Source organism: Patiria miniata, unplaced genomic scaffold, assembly GCF_015706575.1.
Source record: "Patiria miniata isolate m_02_andy unplaced genomic scaffold, ASM1570657v1 HiC_scaffold_5, whole genome shotgun sequence".
Classification (NCBI taxonomy): domain Eukaryota; kingdom Metazoa; phylum Echinodermata; class Asteroidea; order Valvatida; family Asterinidae; genus Patiria; species Patiria miniata.
The window spans coordinates 10,082,650-10,099,946 of record NW_024037072.1 but is presented as its reverse complement, the minus strand read 5'-3'; the positions used below and the strand labels follow the sequence as shown (position 1 = coordinate 10,099,946).

Genomic DNA, 17,297 nt, shown 5'->3' with positions numbered 1-17,297 from the left:
AAAGAGGACACTAAGCTCAGTCCAGCAAAAACTGGAGATTGAACTAATGGCATGTTGTCTTTAAGGCCAACAGGCGCTGAATCAGTTCGAATCTCTGGCCTGGCACTGCTAAACCAGCAGCGTGGGCCCGACAGCCGCCTCACTGCAGGTAGACTGTCCGTGCCCATTTGCATCTTTGGTCGGTTCTTGGTAGCCGTCTAATGTTCACAAAATACAGAAAACAAATGAGCAGAAAAGTTATCTTTTTCACACCAAAAAGTGTCAGTTCACCATAAAGTCAAGTGATAAATATCAAACATGGCCTCTATTCATTTTTAAGTATTGAGACAATTTTCTTTTCATTTTGCCCGATATCAAAATTACAACTTACAGCTTTAATTGATCTCACCGTTTCTCAGGAATTCGACTTTGGACCTATGAATTTCTCACGAGAATCGCTTGTCATTGCGCCCTCTGTTGATGGGATGACCCTGGGATTGTGTTATGCGAGAAGACTTGTAATAAAAATCTGCGTTACAAAAAAATTGTTTAGCCTTGGCGGAGGTTTGCGCTCTCTGAATGCTTTCTAGTTTTACCATAGTAACTATTTCTATCAGTGCATTCTTGACAAGCCGTTGTGTAAGAAAACTAGCAATCAGCTGATAGCAAGTCACTTTGCCCGTTTTTAAGCTGAATAAGAGTGTAGGGTGCCATGTCAAGTGCAGTGGCGTAGCAAGGTCATTTTTATTTGGGGGTGTAAAAACGTTCGTGAAAAGTGCACTCGCCCATCCGTGCTGAAATGTATTTTTTTCCAGTCACTTGGCCTCCGTAAAATCAAAAAGTGGAGGGGGGACTGGCACCATCTTATGGGGGGGTGCGCCTTTCAAACCGGACGGTCATGGACACTATCGGACAATAGGTGGTCAGTTAAATTCTACACGTATGTTTAGCATTTTTTGTGGGGCAGATGTCATGCAGGATTTTTTTTAATTAATAAGAAATCGAAGCTGTGATGAAGTGACAGTCTCATAAATCAGTTGGCCTAACGATGATTGGGAAATGAATCGTCCCTACGAAAAATATCACTGAAAACCGTTTGGTGTGAGATATGCTGGGGTTAGGAGGGTGGGGTATATTTGTTTTCAGTAGTGTTATAATTATTATTATCATTATTATTATTTTCAAATACGACTCCGTGCATAGAATAACCTTGAAAATTATTGTTGAGATTATTTGGTGTTTTAATGCATATTCATTGTCTACTAAATTCCGAAAATCAAATCAAATCAAATCATACAATCATGCACACAATATTACCTAATAGTGTACAAATGCCCCCTTCACACGCCTCTGGCGGACATGTACGTTATTATTATCAATACAATTTTCACCAGTTTTCAACATTTTTTTTTGGGGGGGGGGGAGACTAAACAAAAGTTGGGGGCTAAAGCCCCCCCCCCCCCCTCCCCCGGAGAACCGCGCCTGCTTCCGTCTCCAGATTTTCGCCTCATCCAGCCTCCGTCTATCCCGGATGAGCATCAAGAGCGATAGTTAGCCATTTCTGTCAGTTTCTGTTGTCGATCAATGGCGTGTACTATCACACATTGTCAAATATAATCTAGCACACTCGTCGTGATCACACGTATATCCCTCACTAAGACAGTAACAAAACCAGTGGATATGTTCCAGGGGAATTTACGACTGAAAAGACCAACGCGATAAAAACGAAGCCTCAAGTATGACAACTGAGGCCGAGGCTAAGAGATCATACTCATCATCCGATAAAACCTGGATGTTTAAAGTGACATCCGTGTTTTCGCGTTTTTGAAATGAATTATGAGGGAGTAAAGGAAAGCTTAAACGTTTATCCGTGATTCCTAGACATCTTTCCGCATCACGTGTACCTATCTCAGGTACTAATCTCTGAAATATTGAATAGTGTAATGACCGAGACATTCTCCAAATTAGAGATTTAAAGCAAGACATTTTACGATTTTATTTTCCATCTGGTTTCTGAATAAAAAATCCATATGGTTTTACCATTATTCTGGGACCCATTTATCTGTGAAACTAGCAACTTTTTAAGGGAAAAGGAAATCCCATCAAATATTTCCGGTCATTACACGATACGTTATCTCGGAAAAGCTGAAACAGCAATGTCGCTTTAAGCTTCCGTATTGAAGCGCTGCCAAGATAATCGTTTTAATACAAAGTAAAGAAAATGAATAGATAATGAATACTCCCCGTTTGCATTAATGGATCCAGTTATAAATTCCGCCGATTGTGTCTGTAATACGCTTTAGTAGCAGGTGCATTTTATGATCCCTGCTGCGCCCAAGGCCGGGGTCAGCCGACTTGGGCAATATCGGGGAAGCTTAGCCAGCACAGTCATGCTAATTATGCTGAGCTAATTACGAAAAGTCGCTGCAAAACGATCGATTGCACCAATTTAGTGTGTTTACGGTTAGGTAAGATAGGTCAAATTTACTGGCAACTAAGTCGCTTTGATTCATGTACAGTTTCAAGAAATGATAAGTCATCATGCTAGGTAGTATAACTTTTAAAAAAAACCAATCCAATCTGATATTTCAATACTAATTATAACTGTTTTCTAAACTTTTACGCAACAAATATTTTAAAAGACATATTTATTAAATTTTCACGCCTATTCATATTATAGTGGTATGAATATTTTCACTTTCATTTTCTTCAATTTATACCCTGAGATTCGTTTTGTTATTGTTCGTTTTGCCGAAAATGCTCATTTGTTCCCTCAACAAATCAAACATCCATAGTTAAGATAAAATGAAGTATCTATTTCACATGTGTCTTATGTATGATACGATATATTAAGTCAAAAAGGTCAAAGGTAAAACTGTGACCCGCTCAAAAAAGGAAGCTCACATTTTCGTCTGTAGAACATAACAATCATCAATCAATCATATTAAGAACTACCCAAAGATGAAAACAAAATGTGTTTCTTAAGCTTTCGTGTTGTCTGTTTAAACAAAACAAAATCGTTAGTGTGGTTAAAATTACATTTTCGCTCTGAAATAAATTACCATGACAACATGTTTTCACCTTGGTTAGTGCTTAGATAACGTGTTGTAGCTCACGATGGATATCCTACCGCATCCTCTACTTAAATGAAGACGTGGACTAAAATCGCGAATTCCAAATGGCACTTAAAGACGCATCAGCCGCTTGAGTGAAGATTGTTCCCAAAAGGTCACCGGAACTAACAAGACGTTTAATGAAGGCGAAGATTAGACACGGAGACTAATTGAAAAGCATCATTAGAGAGAAAATCAATGACATAAGAAACCCTGTAATATTTAAGTAGCTGAAAAAATAGTTATATTGATTAATTTTTATATTTCACGATGTACATAATTCTCACTATCGTTCTTTTATCTTACTGACTTGTCAATTTATTAAAGATATTTTCCTCGGTGTGTTTGTTTTTATTTTTTAAATTATTTTAGGGGTGGTCTTTTGTTCTGAAGAAAAATATGAAATAACTTCAAGTAAATTTCCTCTTCAAATTTCGGGACGAATTCCTAAACGGGGTTAGGAAAAAAATGAAAGAAGTTTTGTCTGTAGCAATTTTAAAATCTAAGATATGTTAGTCCAGTAATTAAGCTTTCTTTTAGTACAAGAATCATTCAAATCACCCCTTTACTTTTCAAGTTACGGAATTTTGAACACAAACACAGTTTAATACTTCTGTTCACGGATCACAAAAAAGTAGGTTGCTTTCAGCAAAACAAAAACAATTTTCATAGGTATGCGCTATGCATGTGAATTGTGAAAGTGGTGCAGGAAAAAAATCATTCAAAAATCGGTCCTGCCATATGGGGTTTTTTTTTTTTTATCACCTGTATAATAATTAGGATTTCCTCTGTCTCAATACACTTGTTCCTTTTATTTTTATATATTTTAATAAATCATTAATCTGTTGCATTTGTTTTGGTTCATTTATTTATTCGGTCGCTCTTCAAACCTTTCGACAATGGTAAAGCGCGGCAATACATAACACTGTATAACAATATCATGAAGAAAAGTTGCAAAATATGTTTACCAACCGCTAAAAAGCTCACTTCGTAAATTATAGCCATATGAATATAATTATTCAGACTGAGCTTTAATATATTGATATCGAGGGGGAGAATGACGTCAATGCTTACCTGCCTTGAACCCGTCTGTGTTGATTCAGCTTGGCCCGACCAAAATACGAAGGCTTTGATTTTTCGCTCGGAGTTCAAGGTTTTGCGTCTCATGGATTTTCTCCTCTCTTGTTTTAACATCAGAAAAGAGAAAAGACAGAGGCAAGGAGAGAAGACGGTCTATATTTAGCGGCGAATATGCATGACTGTCTGTCACAGCATGCCACTTGAGATGGATGAGGCAGTATTCATATCGCACATTCCATAGTTCTGTTTCAAAAAAAAGGTGAGCGATGTTGTGTTTTAAATTAGAAGAGCTGTTCTTCCGTTGGCTAGAAGTATCACAATGAATTTCATCAATTAGTTTTATTTATATGAACTCAATTGACAACCGTAAGCAAAGATAAGATATAAGAATCACAAATTTATAGTCATTTTAAAATGCAGGGGGCACTGCCCTGTAAAAAGAGTTATAATTTTTCAAACTTGATAATATGTTAATTGTTACGTCGGTTCGGTTTCGTTCTTGACAATCAATAAGAAATAACTTATGAAATATCTAAAACTGATGTATGACAATTTAATATTCTCTATGACATTTTAGTTTCCCTTTTAACATTATGTCAAAAAATCACCGCCATGAGACTAATGGAAGGAGGAAAAGTGATTCTTGATTTAACTTACTGAACTCAGAGATCGGATAAAAAAAAATGCAACTAATCAAACTATAATTGCCAGCTTATTGTACTTTCCAAAACAAAATTCTCCTATTGATTCTGGGGCCTTCCTGAACATTTGAGTCCCCCTCTACTTCGCTGTTTGTTTGGCTAAGAAAAAAATGTCAATACCAAATTGAAAAAAGAAAATGATTTGCTGCTGATGGTGAAACTTGAGTCTTAAGTTGCAGCCTGGCCGAGCAGGCTGCTCGGAGCAGACCGTGTCAGGTGTTGGGTTTCGTCAGCACCGTGTCAGAATGTCTAATTTGGTTTTGTTTGATCTGGAGATTGGACGGGGCTCGCGGTTATCCCCGCCAAGCAGAACGGGGTCGGGTTTGTTCCGGCGTTTGTTCCGGGACAACCCTACCAGTGCCTCGTGCCTGTGGTTGTTTCACGTCAGCGGGTATACCAGAGCTCTTTTGGCCTCTTGCCCGTCGACTTGCCGCAGTATTGGGCCCAATTTCACGGCGCTGCTAAGCACAAACATTTGCTTAGCACAAACAAAGTCTAGCTTGTTAAAGCAGGTTACCAGCCAAAATTCGACGTGATGTATATTGCTCGTGATTAGTATTCAGCTGTTGTTTGCTTAACATGAAAATCACATGGAGTTTTGGCTGGTAACCAGTTTATAAGCCAGATCTTTTGTTGTGCTAAGCAAATGTTTTGTGCTTAGCAGCGCTGTGAAATTGGGCCCAGCTGGTGTCAGGTGCGAATCCCACTTTGATAAACAAGCTACTTGTTGTTTTGGAAAACAAAACATGTCAAAAAACATGGGGTAAATTTTAAAAAAGCTTTGGACTACACCACGTTTTTCGTATTTTATGTGCTCAATCATCATTTTGATTATTAGAAATTGCAGATTACAAATTAAGGTCCCTTTGCCCAAGGTATCTAATGTGTTTATCTTTGATAAATTTGCTATGATGCGAATATCATGTGCACATGCCCAGTTGGCATACCGAACCTTATTTCTATAGAACGCAGAGCGTCGCTCACGTTACCGAACGAAAGTATAAAGTGATGCTGATAATTTGTATTGAAGAGGAAATCAGTCACATTCACTTTTAAAGTTTTTTTTTATAATTACCAACAAAACCCAACTTCACCATAGATGGCGATTTTTTTACACAAAAGGACCGACCGTCATTGCACATATAGTGCGACTAATTTCCACACTTTGTTACATGAACAAACAGCTGAATTGATCTCTCCTTAGTATGAGAGAGGAGGTAAAAATTAGTAACAGGCTGGTGGCATTTTAAATGTCAAGCGTATCAACCCTAAGCTCGTCCATCACCATTACTAATTCAGACGTTACTGTACAGAAAAAAGGCTTGCATCGACTACTTTTCCTGTTACGTAAATATCCTAAGACTTAAGCCGCAATGACGAAGAGAATTTGACAATGTTTCCTTATAGTACACAACCTGGGGAAAAAGTCTGGAAGATCTTGACTTTAAGCATCATGTGATGAGGTCGTTGGTTTCCAAGCAAAAATGGGAATTCTATAATTAGATATCATCTAAGAACTGTCCATGACCTTAGTCATTCGATCGTGTAGTTTGTAAATGATACGAGCCCTATAGGTCCACTGCATTTTAAGAAATAAAATGGTCTCTATATAGCATTTTGGGTTGCCTTGATGCAACATTTCGTCTTGATACACTGCGTATATGATTTTGTGCTTGTTTACTCCTAGATCATTCGTAAAAACATGCTTGATAATTAATGGTGTTTTAAGTTGGGGGCATAACACACAGCAACTGCAATTCCTTGTGTGGGTTGTGAAAGTCTTTATCTGATATCTCCCTAGATACTTTTGATAATATACACATAGGTCTAATTATAGATAACACACTTACTAGCAGGTTATGCAGTAGATATCTTGTTGTGGATGGCTCTCATACCAATTAGCTTCAATGGAAGTTACGACAAGATGCGCCCAATATGGCGGTCTTAATTGGTTAAATTCAAACTAAAGGTCATTCCGACGGTGGGGGCGCTGTTTTTATTTATTCTATTCAACAGTGCAAAAACAATTTGCTACCCGTTTGCACTTGGGTTATGCTGAGTATAGTTGGTACTGTTTGAGATTTAGGTTTTGCATGATGTAGGTCTTAACAACATGTAAGCAATATAATTCTGCCTGGTTCCAGTATTCTAATATGCGCACCAATTATTAATACTTACATATGAACATCGTAAGACAACAAAGTACTTGTTAATAAATAGAAGTTCGATGCCCGTGTTTTTACTGTTTACTATCCTTATTGCAAGATGAAAGTCAGCAACTTGGAAATCTACTTTTTACAAGAAGGCTGTTGTTTCAACCATTACGTTTAAGAGATAGGTATCACCATAGAGAAAGGACAAATCACTCAGGACCCAATTTGAAAATCGAAATAAAAGAAATTAAAAGATACCAAGGTCGTTATCGAAGGACATCCGACCAGGATGGCACATTCCTTGATGTTTGGACTTTATTGGGAAAGGATAATACAAGAAGAAACCTACGAAACTAAACGGGTTCGGTGACATGCTGTAATATCAGTGCTAACTGGGTACCAGGGGAAATACTCAGTCGATGCACTGTAACGAACCGACATTCCTCCCGGTGTTCAACGCTGCGCTGCCGGCGGTGCCGGCAACCAGCGGCCGAGAAAAAAAATAGTCGATAGCGAGTAAATTAAATTTGCTGGTCGTGTGTAATGACGCTACTAACGGAGCGTCGTGCCATTTGGTGTGGTTATATGTGCCGTGGCTGGCTCGCAGTGACATGCACTGCGGAGGACTGAAATCTTCTCTGGCTTGCACACACAGCGAACACACGCACGCATACTGGACCCATTACTGACAGACCGACATCGGAAAGAGGATACAACCATCTGAAGCCATTTTACTCCAGCAGAGAAATAGGGATAATCGAGTTAGAATTCTAATTATTCCCGTTTGTTCTGATTCCTGTGTGTGTGGATACGGCGGTGTACGTGTACGCAGCCTTCGACATTCGCTCCTGGTCGACATTATGTGAGCGGCCGGAGATGGAACGATTCGTACTGTAAACGGTAAGCAATTTATTATTACTCAACCTGATCATATCAATGAGAGCGCTCCTTGCATCGGCATGCAAGACTCTCTTGAGACTGTGATTAAGCAACGTCTTCAAGTGTCGTTGCATTCTTTAAAATCTTCAAAACAATTTGAATGTATTTCTTATGTTTTGTAATCGTGTGTTTATTGATGTTGTTACGAGTAAGAGGAGACGTGCCCTCGTCTTATACGTGTTTACAAAATGCAGATTAATAGTACTCTCTGTATAATCACAAGCTTAGAAGCTAAGATCTATCGAGGAATGTATAAACAAATGTTTTCCTTTAAAACATATTTACTGCTATTAGTTTTTGCTAAGTTAAAAGGTAAAACGAAACATCTTTAATTAAGGATGTATTCGATTAATACGTTGGATGTGATGTTACAGAAGATTTATGAAAATTGTTTGGAATAGCGTTTTAGGAGTTTTGATATATTGAACTTTAGAACTTGACGGGAACATTTCGTTAATTTTAAGCATGGATAATTGGATATATTAAAAATGGGAAACTGTGATTTGGCACTAATTAAAAACATTTTAAAAATATAACACGAAAAATGTCTTCGATCAAAATATACAGCAAGTTAATCATTGAAATCGTTTTGGTGTATTCTATTTTCGCGTGTGGGGTCCTGTTTATTTTGTAAAATGGCTTTGCAATACAAGCATTGGGGAATCATTCACATGTCTCATGAGTATTATGATTTGACGAAGATTCCAGAATATTTAGTAATTATGACATTAACCTTAACGCCGACAAGTATCTGATGACGCTTCTCGTAAATGTCACATGAGTAATACAAGCTGGGAGCCTTTTCCTCAATTATACGTCTGAGCTTCCTTTTTTGGTAATTATGTTAAGCTTGTTACCTACCTTATTAAGCGAGCAGTGTGGCTTCCACACTGACTATACAAACAGAGCAGATTGCAATATCGGAAAATTGAGTGAGTAATACAGTCAAGTAAAATTTAATTTAATCTGTGTCTACGATTGGCACTAAAGGGTTTAGTAGACGGGTGTGTGCATATCTAGAAGAACATGACTCCAAATTATCTATAGACAGATATGCCTCTAAGCATACTGCCAAAAATTTAAACAAATTTTGGAAATCAGATTCCAAACCAAATGAAAAATATTCCTTAAATTAGCCTCTTCGACTATAACTTAATTTTCGAGTACATATTTTTTTAGCTGCTATTTCAATGCCTATCGACATCTTGACTACTTGCTTCCTTATTAGCATTTATGTTTCCTTGTTAGCATTGAATAGATAAAATTGTAGACATCGGAATTCCCTAGTGGAATGTCTTCGTAATTTGTCAGACAGAATGTTTATAAATATGCCGTGTATGACTATGGGTTTGAGATACCCATGAGGCTTTCTGGCCCGCCCAATGCTTTGCAGTTATTATCTGTCTCCTGTCTTAAGTTATTGGTTATGCTCATCAAGATAGTGTTTTTGAATGACGAATCTTGTTGTAAAAACGATAATTGCTTTCTTGTGAATATTTGAGATGAAATCTTGAGACATAAAATTGTTATTTTAATCGATAAATAATTTCGTTATGCCGTTAAATGTTTCAATTTTTTTTAGACTGGCCGATAATTTATGTCAGAAACTAAAATTAAAAGAAAAGTCCAATTTTAATCTTCTGTTTTATTTGTTAAAAATATATTTATATCAAACCTATATTCAATAATGCACAGTGCCAAAGTACTGTTGAGTGGTGTCATAAAAAAAGTTGAAGCTATACCTCCCTCTGTGACTGCTGTTCCGCGATTTGATCATTAAAATGCCTCTTGACCTTGCATCATGACTCTCATCATACCATTCTAAAACATTCATGTGCAGGGGCATATGTTTGTATCCCTGCACCGAAGCAGCATATAGCGATCGTCAATAAGCGATCTACTTGTCATTGACTCAGCACGACATCAGCAGTAATTCCTGGACGGGTAAATTACCCATCTGCCCCGGCCCGTCTGTCTGCTGGGGCCTGACGCAAAAATGTTCCCGCCTAAAGCGATACACAGTCAGACGTCACATTCTCTCATGTTGTTGAGGCAGCAGTCGCACAAGCCGCATGGATGTACCCACTGTGAAGCCTACACTCCCTTGCACGCAATCGTTTTCAAAATGTTCTTCTCTGTAATGCTGTTGGTGATTGCATAAGTCAGGTTAGTATTCCATTTGCGCATGCGCACATCAATATACGACTTTTTCATGTGATAGACACAGCAGATGAAAACTCCGTCTACTGGGCAAAACCGGTTCCCAAATTCTAGCTTTTATGTAAGCACAAGGTAGCCAGACTAAAGTTCGTGAATCGTGAATAGTTCGTGAAACATGAAAATCATTTAAACACATTTTACACGCTGCAGCTAAAAGTTTTGGTATTTGGACTTCATTCGGAACAGGAATTTTGCACGCAAACCGAAGTTATTTATCCTAAAAGCGAAAGTCACCCAATCTTGATATGCGCACGCACAGTTTATGCTTATCCTCAGCGACGTTGGAGCCATCGTCAAAATTAATACCATATTCATAACAACTCTTACTAGTTACAGCTGCGTCTTATTTTATGATATCAAACCATAACGATCATTGTCTTTAACCTTCTTCTCCTCGGCATCAGACTTGTTCTCGAAATCAACCTTGTCCCCCTTATGATCCGCGTTCATCGCCATTAAGGACACCACTGTACAGCTGTTAATGAGAGTTCATTATGGAGGCCTCAATCTCATGGGGTCTTTTTAATGCACGTTGGATTAGCTCGACCTTCCTGAGTGCTTAGTAAACACTTCAAGACATAAGTGACAAAATATCAGCCGACCGTAAGGAAATATTTAGAAGCTTATAAACTGTATGAACATCCTAATTATTGATTCAGTTTATAATTCAAACAGTGACCTAATTAGTGGTTAGAAACGACGTGTCTTATTTTTGTGTGGATGTAAAAACCGAACATTTAGAAAGCAACCTATTTCTTTAAGGGCGAACCCCTTGCACCTTCAAACGAGGGGGATTAAAATGTCATTGGACGCAATCTCTATCAGCTGTAGTCAGATTAACGCGCTCAACACAATGTCGTGCCCCCCCCCCTTCCCCCATCAACACCGTCTATTCTCATACTTGGTTAAGAGGATTTTCTTCCTAATAACTGATGTGCCAGAAGACAAGGCCCCTATGTTAATGCATGTCTATCCGATTGATAACCGAAGCGGATAAAGCTTAAGCCAGCTTCAGGGCAGCCGTGAGAGATTGTTTTCGCATCAGCCCACTGAGCCGTGCGAATTGAAGTGCAGTACATGTATTTTACATTTCGTCTGCGTGAATTATCTCTCTTCATTTGGTTCCTGTGTCCATAGGTGGTTCCTGAGTGAACTCAACAGTTTCGAAGGTGTTGACTAGTGTTGCACAACACATATTAGGATAGGAACGGGTAGATAGTCACTGTCGTCGTTTACATCACCATCATAACCTCGCTTACCGGCATCTTCATAATCATTACAGACACCACTAGGCACCATCACAACCTCGTAAATGGGCATCTTCGTTTCTCTCTTGATCCATAGGTATCAACGCTATAGTCGTCTTAAAGGTTATCGTCAGCATGCTGTATTTGCCAATACATGTATACCATTGCTTTCATCAGCATCGTCACTATCGTGCAATCACCCTTGTTATAGTTTGGCCTCCCTGACCATCACCACTATCATAAGTTTCCATAGTTATAATCAGAACTTTTTAATTTGCATATCGAGCTCACCGGAAGTAAAAGTCAACAATTACCATTGATGACTTTTACTTCTGGTAACCCTGTTTCACCATGTTTCAACGCCTAACCACATGAGCTTTGTAAATAACTCCTGTCGGATAATTTCATTTTGAAGAAGCAAAGAAAACATCGAGTAAAAACAACATCAAGGGCTTGGGCTGATTCAGCCTTGAATGTCTTCCTTCAATTAATTTATGATGTACTTATATGTTGGAGAATTGAGGTCGGTTTAGTGCTTATTACGAAGTATTGAACCAGTGATCACAATTTGGTATAAATGTATATAAAGTTAGGTAACTGGCTCCATCGGGGTATAATTCAACAATATCGGCTGAGGCAAACCGTGTACCCACAAGGTCAATGACTCATCGTCATCCCAAATCCAAGGAATTTCCACGTTTCCAATCAATGGTGACTTACTGTGATTGACCCTGTCGTGAATGTCAGGATTGTTCTCGATCAGATTACCACGATTCATTCCATCAATTAGAAGGCTCACACCCGCGTGATTCACTGGTGTCCGTTTACCACCGGTAATCGGCAGCATGAACGCAATGATGGGCGGCCACAGTTCAAGGGAGTTCACTTTCATGGGTTTGGTGTTTAGTCACAGTGATTGTATCGATATGGAAAAACTGACTAATTTTTGAAGGATGGCCTTGGGGATAGCTTGGTAACGATGGACATGGATGGACCCAAAACGATACATCGTTGCCGTGCGCCTGTATTGGTTGTCGCGTTGGCGTATCTATGGCCTGCTTGGAAGGGTAGACTAAGTGGAACCACCATTTACAAAGAAAGAGTGCAAGAGAACTTTGGAAAGCTTTCAAGACGTACTTAGTCTTATAGAGGAGTTTGAGAAGGAGAATATAATCTTAAGTGGCAAACATACCAATGCTGGATTTACCAAACTCCTCTTCATCGTTGTAGGGAAACAACCTGAATATAGTGAAGCGTATCTACCAGTGTTCCCATTTCAGAGTGATATTACCACGACCCATCTATGAAGTGTGTGCCACTTCACTCTCTTCTTCAAAGACACCGTTTCATTATTTGAAGTTTAATAGGATTTGACAACAGTTTTGGTTCAGAACATTCTTTTTGTAAGCAAGATGCAACATATATTACTTATGTATGCTACATGTGTTTCTTAGTATGTTTAGATGAAAGGTATTATATATTTAATACTTAATCCTTGTGAGAGATTTCCTGGCATGTAAGAACAAACTACACCCCGACAGATCTAGAAAAAAAAGTGAACGTGATTTCAAATCACATGATCCCCTTCATTAATTGTAGTAATACCCGTAGGTTTTCCCAGTGGTATAGTCAAATTGTTTCTAAATGGGGGCGTCTGCCCCGTGCCCCGCCCCTCCGCGGGTTGTCTTAATGAGCCGCCCAACAAAATCGACCCTCTTTCACCGCACAGCCAGTCGCCAAAGTTACCGCCCGACGTCCCGCGTCAAATCGATGAGATTAAATGACTCACGTGAGGCCGGTCATTAGGCGAGCAGCGTGTGAAACCGATACTAAGAAAACATGTCAATAAAAATAGCTGCAGAATGTAAAAATAAAAAACAATTATAGTGGCATAGATATGAAGAAATCCGAGTTTAATTCCTTCGCAGGAGAGCACTACGGCAGAAAAAGTTCAGGCCTTCACTTCATGATTCACTCAATCTCAAGACAAAAGATATGGGAATAAAATAAAGGCCCATGAGATGAGATGGTGTACGTAATCCCTTCGCAGTTTTACCAGACGGCAGGAAATGGTTGCCTTATGAGTGATGAGTCAAGACAAATTGTCAGGTTACCGCCACCAAGTCGATGGTCAGTCTTCATTCACCGTCACTTACTTTGTCATTTCGAGCAACGCACATGGTGTCATTAATGGTCATTTCAATATGGCTGCAGCATACATGAATTTGTTCTAATGATGGCAAGGAAGTATACTGGTCTCTGCTGGCTCCCTCTACAATGTTATCAAAGGACAAAGAAATGGTTGCCCTACGAGTGATAATAAAAAACGGGAATTGAATGGACCGTGTGACAGTACAAATTGGTACTTGAAATGCTGTTTCTGTAACTACTTCGCTACTCAAGAGTGTATGTTCACCGCTTTTATTCAAACCTTGCCTAACAAGACTTCCTTACGAGAGGACCTCTAAATGACACAAATAAAGACTCCAGATTTGTCCCTCGCATTGTACCAATCAATTGACAGCGATTCCGCGTGGGGTCGAGGAATTATCTGGGGGTTGTTGATGTACCCCTCTTTGCAACAAAAGAAGGATGTGCTCAGAACGTACCTCAAAAATACCTGAAAAGATTTACCTTTGTTGTCATTCCGCAAATAGCCGAGATCCTGATCCCTATGCCTTAGGCTGTATGATCACACTGATGATCCTACGGCTCTTTGATGAGCCGCTGTAGTGGAATTTACACTCTCGTTAAAAATTGGAGTACATAATCGTATTGCGCATGTCTCACTTTTGACTTTTGGAAATTCGATTTTGACAAGAACAGCTACTCTGCCCATCAATCTATTGTCATACAGTATAATCCACGGTTTCCAAAGACAACAACCATATTTTGTTGAGGTTAAAATTGTAAATATTTGATAAGAATTTTGCTTTGAAACAATACACCATATTCCTCGGCAAAGATGAAATTTGAAATTCTGATAACATAGCCTTAGTTGTTTGGATGAAGCTAATTGGTGCAGAGACAATTATATTCCTTTCTGTAACAAAGCTAAGAAAATGAATATTGTAGAAGACAAACTGAATTTTCTTAATTCTGACCTTATTTAAAACATGACAAAGGAAAATATATTTGTTACTTTCAATTAACAAAGGAGGAAAACGCAAAACAGTGTCAGTGAAACATCAAATTGTTTTCGATGTTGACTACAAAAAAAAGATGAAGGACCTAATCAGAGACACTTTTGAAAATAACTCTCCTGTATTTAAATTTCTCAGGAGATTACATTGTTCGCATTGGATATCTAATGTTAGCTTGAATGTCATATTTAGAAGAAAAAAAGTGTTCTTCGAAATGTGCTCATGAAAAACTTCCTGTCAACAAAAAATTCTCCTGTATTCTCAAACGGTGTTGTCTTGACAATAAATCAGGGCACGTGATCACTGTACACACAAGGCCCCCTTCAATGGAGAAACTATTGTGCACGCTATTGTACTTTCCGTGATAGACAATGCTTTCGCCATTGAAGGGGGCCTTCGTGACAGAATTGTTAGCGTGCCCGGTTTGGTGTATTTAAAGGGCCCATGTAATTTAATTATTTTAATGCAATTCTTGAAAGTCACTTTTTTGTCTCATTTAACCTTATTTTAAATTTTTGTTTTACCATTTTCAAGGGTATTTTAGTGCCTTTTTATTTTATGCTAATGCAAATTTCCATTTTTATGAGCAAAATTGTAATGTTATTTCAGGCAGAAACCTCAATGTTACAGTTATTTCTGCACCAAAAGTTGCAGAATTTTGGATACTTTGCTGTTGTGGATTTCCTTTTCTTTGGTGATTCGTTGTTGTGTCAGTACGTGCAGTAAGCCAATGAGCAAACTATTGTCACAAATGATTTCAAAGAGCGAAATTGTTGAGTTCACAATTTTATCAGAAAACACTTAAACTGAAAAGTGTCTTCCTGAAATGACGTCACAACAACAACGCCCTCATTTCTCTGGAAAAGCATAGACAATTTTAAATGTCTAAAGAAGTGCACTTTTCAATCAAATTAACCAAAAAGGAATGTGAAATATTTTTCACACATTTAAGAGGAGTAGAAACTTGCACAAAATATGTTCCTAGAAAAATTCATTGCATGGACCCTTTAACTAAGTGAAGATCATCAGATGTTCTGCTCAGACTAGTACTCGCGTACTTTCACATTCAACCATTAGTGTTTACCCTTACACAAGCACGTATTGTGCATCACTATGGCCACAGTAACGTCTAATCACGCGTTGACCAGCCCAACTGCCATGTATTGATGCGGTGATAAATCCATCATTTAAATCACAATAGGACCTCATCACAATAGAGCCAAACGCCCAGCCCCTTTTATGTGTGTTCTTTTCTCTAATTAGATATGAACCGTTTGCCATTGTGCAAGTGTAACGGTATTGGGCAACGGGCAGTGCGGGTTTACAACAGCTTGTGCAGCCAGCGAGCAGCGGCCGTTATTTACAAAGGTGCAAGTATCAACAGCAGTCTAACGGAATGCTAAATACAATGGAGCTCGGACTGGAATTTGTGAGTACATGTATAGACTTGATTTATGTTGGTCTTTTTGTTGTTTTCTTTTCTTTTCTGAAACTAAGTTGATAGAAGGGTATCTTGGTTTGCTATTGTACGCAAGGAAGATTGAATTTTGTTGAACTAAAATAAGATTTGTTTTTATGTAAATTGGTGGGCATTGTTGTAACAGTTGAAAATGTAATGCTCGGTGTGTATTTTGTACAGGTACAGATCCTCGACTGCAAACACGACAGTATTTGCTGAAATCCATACCTAAATTTGGCCGCGAATGTCCGTCTAGATTGCGAGTAGTTGTACAATAAAAATAGCCGGAAGGTCTAACTTTGAGTGTTCTCTCATTTCAGCTGTGAATACAAGTGCATATTCTGATGGCATTAATCGGAGACAGTCCTGCGTTACTGTCTTTTCTGAATTATTTCATGCACGTTTTTGCTGCTTATGCCCCTCGCGAAGCCAGCCTTACGCGTTGAAACTTTTGGGTTTTCTTCACTTGAATTGTAAAACACGTAATAGCTTCGAGCTACTCTCCATGCTCCCCGAATAATGTATTTTTTTCTGACGTGAGATCGACAGCAAATCCTTCAAGCATTGTGGAACTTTCCTCACATGAACACACCCAGACATTTCTGCAACATGATTTTTTTGAAAGTCCTGCGTGAATTTCCTCGGGTTATTTTCACAGCCTTCGTGTATATGTACGTATGTGTCATTGCCTTGTCTGAAGATATCATACGTTTACACGCAATTTAAGTCGCCACAAGTCAGTTTCAAGTCATCCAGTCTCGTGTCACGTGACAAGCTATCCAAGTAAATTTGGACAAAATCTTTCCTTTGTCGTTGCAGGCATTAGATTTTTCAGACTTTTGTCTGGATTCAGATTTTTTATTTTGAGAGAAAGACATTATTATTATTGAAAGAATTGCATATTTAAGACCGTTTATCCAATATTCAGATTGGTTTTTAAATTGATAATCGCGTCCCTGAGTTGTGTTTATCCGATGTTGCTTTGTGATTGTAACTTGTGATTAGTCTTGTCGTTGTCTTGTGTCTGATTTGTGATGAACGTGATCACAATTTAGTATTCGTAAAAATAAAAAAAAACTTGACAGTATCTTAGTAAGGCTTAAGTTTCACAGTTCTCTGTTCTGTTTAATTTGGTCTCGAAATCGAAGTCAAAACTGGGTCCTGCACATTCTCTTGCTTTTTGTTTTTGAGATTCAGTTTGTCAAAAACTTTGAAAATTGTTAGTTTCTGGATGTCGAGAGAGTAGTGATGATACACGTTGAT

General features: G+C 38.5%; 1 pseudogene; it reads left to right on the top strand.

The window, feature by feature from the left end:
- The first annotated feature begins 7,541 nt into the window (after positions 1–7,541).
- The window catches only part of LOC119740634, a 34,119-nt pseudogene continuing 24,363 nt past the window's right edge, over positions 7,542–17,297 (top strand).